A 4,641-nucleotide genomic window follows, 5' to 3' on the forward strand; every position below is an offset into this window, starting at 1 on the left:
TGAACATATACTCATCAGTGAAATAAACCAGACACACATGTGTAAATATCGTATAGTCTCCCTAGTATAAGAACTCCAAAGAAGAAATACAAATAGAAAGGTATAATACAAGTAAAAGGAAAGCAGGATCTTGAGGACTAACTAAACAAAAGAGGGAAAGGAGAAGAGCTAGAAAACATGACAATGTCAAGTCATACAGTTATATGTAGAAGTTGGGCAAGGCAATGATCCTGAGAATCTCCAGAAGATTTTTGAATCTAGCAGTTAATTGGAAAGATTCTCATCCTGACTAACTATATATACTAATACATATACTGATACCTGTGCACTAAGCAACTGCACTGCAGATGGTAATCTGAAATAGCAGTTTCATGGTTGGAGTGCCTGTCATTCTGGTCTTCTGAATATGGGCTGCTTGTCATGACATGCCAGTTGCTGCTGTGCTGTCTCTCAGGTAGATGATTGTTCAAAAAGAAGAGGGTGGTGAATGAGGGCAAGAGACAGGAAAAGGAATATTGTGGTACTGTCTTGCTTCAAGGTTGTATATGGTCAGATTTTTGACTTATGTGTAAATATAAGAAGTATATAATTCTTTATGCCTAATTTTAAAAACATATTCTAATTTTTAAATGTTTTTTCATCATATTCTATAGGGACTTAAAGTTCAACATATCGATACTTGATGAAAAATACCTGTTTCATGTTATGCCTAAGGTGTTTGATATTCAGACAGATAGTGAGGTTAAGCTTAACAGCCTAAGTTGTATGGTAATAACAATAAGTTAACAACCTAAGTTTGCAGACCAAAATTAGAGAAAAAGGAGGGCCTTAAGGAAAGCCAACATTTTGGCCTAGCCTTCCAAGGTCAATTAAGACTCAGGACATATGAGAACTTGTACTGTAACGTCATGTAACTCAGTAGTGTCCCAAATTTTCTGATAAAGGAGATTATGGGACCAAAGAGGAAAGTGATCGATGATGTCGAATGTGCCTAAGGAGAGTCACATAGAGAGAAAACATTCTCTCAGGCTTTCACAGAGAGCACATTGGCCAAGCAATGGTCGTGACTCATCCACATGCCTGACACTGACAAAGGTTCTAGAATCTGTGATACAGGATCTCAGGATAAATCCTGAGGGGATTTCACTGACCTTCTCAGACCCAAAAGCTATAACTCTTGTTGCATAGATCCTACTTTACCTTGGTCTTAACCATCCAGCAGAAAAGTATAAAAACAAAATACAAGAAGTAAAGCCATGCTGTTATGTTGAGATGTAGGGGACTCAGGTCAACAATTTCTGACATTTTCAGTGAAGCGGAAGACCCAGTACTATTATGGACTACTGAACTCTTTTAGAATATTTTGCTGAGTTTACACACCTATAATATTTAAATGATGGAACTTAACAAAAAAAGGGTATACAAATGAATTTCCATTTTGTACCTGTGTATTCAAAGTGGTTAGGATAGATATACAGTTACATTCTCTTAATGAATAGAGGGATTTGCTCTAATGGTGTTTGTAAATAGGATATCAAGTCCGCATCTTGTACAGCAATTAACCACTAGGAAGAATGTATGCAATGTGTTAATTATTGAAACTGTCCTACCAATTTGGTTTGAAAGTGTCTCATTGCTATTTGTTTCTCAATAAAACTATGTAAAAAGAAAAAAAAAAAAGAAAGAAAGAAATCTGCCAATTCAATTCTTTGCTTGTTATCGGCGATGTTGGTTAGTGAGGGTGACTGGACCAAGGAAAGGAGCATCAGTAAATCTGATATGTCTCACTTGTGATTAGGTGCTGATAATGCCATAATGAAGCTTGCTCAGGTGACTCTCTCTGACTTGGCAGACCTAGAGAAGTGCAGCTCCCTCTCCCCAGGCAGAGCCCCGAGGGGATGTGCGGTGAGAGCTCTCACGACTGAGGCTCGAGGCTGGAAGCAGCTCTGTGCTCCCCTAGGTTTTTCCCAGGAAAAGTCAATAATTAAGCAAATTGCTTAATGCTTGGTTCTAGTTCCTACATATCTGGAGTTTAAATGCATAGTACATCATTAATTTCCAAGCTGCAGTTTTTATTTTAAAGAAAGTAACAAGATGTCCTTATATTGACACTGAAAAATTCATCAGTTCTAACTAAAGCCAGGAATTTCCATGTCACACAAACAAAATAGAAGCGTACTGAATTATTTTTAGAAGAAAAGATCAGATTAAATATTTCTTTTGTTTTTCCTTTTGGAAACTTTTATGTATAATTCTTTCTGCCTGTCTACTTTTCTGCAAAAAATGAGGTGTACAGTTCCCTGCTATGAAAAGTGATGTGGTAGCAATTTATAAAAATTGCTTTTTGATGTTTATCAGAGAAAATAATTAAAGCTACTGATTTGCAAGCAGTAAACTTCATATTTTGATTTCACCTGCATTTTAGTTTAATATAATTTGCAATAAATGTACATATCGTGTTTCATAAAATATTACAAGGAGCTTTAGTCCTGTGACCATGATGGAGTATTGGAATTTTGATGAAGACTGTTCAATATTTGGTTTTATATTTGTCACCAAATTTTATTATTGTTGTAAAAAATCATTTTTTTTCTAAATAGTAGGACTTTGGCAGCTTTGTAAGGGAAGTTGGAGGTGCTTAGGGTCGCTCTCAATTTGCAGCGCTGTGCTATTGAGAAATACGTGTTCAGTTTTCATCTGCTGGTCTGGGCTGAGTTCCTGTCTATATTTTAGAAATACCTATTACAGTACGTATGTTTCTTGGCATTGTCAGCATAGGTGATGTGTGCACTTTCTGTGCACACTCAAATTTAATTTTTTGCATAAAATAAATGCTTCTAGATTTCAAAAAAAAAAGATTAGGTCTGTCAAAATGTCAAAGTCAATGACATTACCATTACTTCTTGCTGTAGTAACTATCACAAATGATTTCATTGTAGAATAATGTAAATACATCCACTATGATATCATTAAAGTAGTCAAATATTTTTTCTTTTCTCATTGTGTATAGATTAGCTGGCATCTCCTTACACATATTGCCAGTTTTTCCTTTGAGTATACAGACTGTGCATCGCGGTTGACAGAGCGAGTCCAGCTCAGCAGGAGCACTAATGCTACACAGGTTATTTTATTTAAGGAAAAGCAGGCAATGCTGGGTCACACCAGGGGCAGAACTCACAAAAGACAGTGATTCTAGAAGCTCAAGAAGGGAATAGTTTGTTTGGTGAATTCTCTGCTTATAGTTTGTCTTGAAACAAGTTACTCATGTGCATGTTTTAGAATTAAAGACATTTTTGGAGAAGTGATTTTCAGAAAATTTTCTGCTGTGTTTTTGGATGTTATTGCTGCTATTTCCTTTTGCCCATAGGATTTCATAAGAACAGTCAAAGTATATAATTTAGCAAGTTGCTCTAAGCAGGAAACTGAATCCAGAAAGCTTTCTTTCATTATGCCCCTTTTTATTCACAAAACAGTATCTTGAGACAGGTACTGTTCTTACTTTCTTTTCAAATATGAATAAGCTAATGCAAAAGAGTAAAAAAGATTGCTTAAGAGGATATGATTTCTAAGTTTCAGGATAGCAATGCTATTTCAGTCTTCAGGATTGTAAATAAATGTGGCCTTAAAGAAGATGTGCTCTGGAGCTGGGTCCTTGAATTAAAAATCAAGTCCAGTAAAACATTTTATTGTATAAATCATATAGATAAAATTTAAAAACAAAAAATGTTACCCATTATTAACTGTAACCTTGTGGGTAAATTACTTAACATTTGTTATTGATTTATTTATTTGGTACAGGGTCTTGCTATACAGCTCTGACTCTTAGTGATCCTCCAGTCTCAGCCTCTCCAGCACTGGGATTACAGGCTTGCACCACCATGCCTGATTTCAGGACTAGCATGGCACACCCAGGGTTCAGGGGCCAGCACAGCATGTGGTACCGGGGACCAAACCCAGGTCCTTGTGCTTGCCAAGCAGGCGATTAGACCACCGAGCTATCTCCCCAGCCCCTACTTAACATTTCTTTGCTGTGGCATACTCAGTTGAAAATAATAATTAGTTAATACATGTTAATAATTAATATGCTAAAGCCTAGAAAATGCCTAATAAATATTATTTTTGTGCTAAAATTTCTTCAAAGAATTTTATTACACATTTTCATACTGATTAAATTGCATAAAAACCAGTATCCAGACATTTATAGTTCCAATATTTCAAGAATGACTTAATTATGTTCTAGATACAACATATCAGAGCAGAACTCAGTGCTTTCTGTGGTATATAAAATGTCATTTTCCTGCACCTCATGCAAATGCTTTATTTCAAAAGGCCAGATCTACAGGTGATGTCTAACTTGGATCTATTTTAATCAGAATTTCTTTATCATACAACCATTCAACCTGAACTGCTGAACTGCTTTAAGGAGGTTTCTGTCTCTGTCTCTGTCTCTGTCTCTGTCTCTGTCTCTGTCTCTGTCTCTGTCTCCGTCTCCATCTCCATATTTGTCTCCGTCTCTGTCTCCGACTCCATCTGCATCTCCACCTCTATCTCTGTCTCTCTTTCTTTGTCTCTGTCTCTGTCTCTCTCTGTCTCAAACTCTCTCTCTCTCTCTCTCTCTCTCTCTCTCTCTCTCTCTCTCTC

At 36.4% G+C, this 4,641-nt stretch overlaps 1 pseudogene; it reads left to right on the plus strand.

The window, feature by feature from the left end:
- LOC101571977 overlaps window positions 1–4,641 on the plus strand; it is a 28,746-nt pseudogene that overhangs the window by 22,123 nt on the left and 1,982 nt on the right.

This window comes from Octodon degus, unplaced genomic scaffold, assembly GCF_000260255.1.
Source record: "Octodon degus isolate 3935 unplaced genomic scaffold, OctDeg1.0 scaffold00231, whole genome shotgun sequence".
Taxonomy (NCBI): Eukaryota; Metazoa; Chordata; class Mammalia; order Rodentia; family Octodontidae; genus Octodon; species Octodon degus.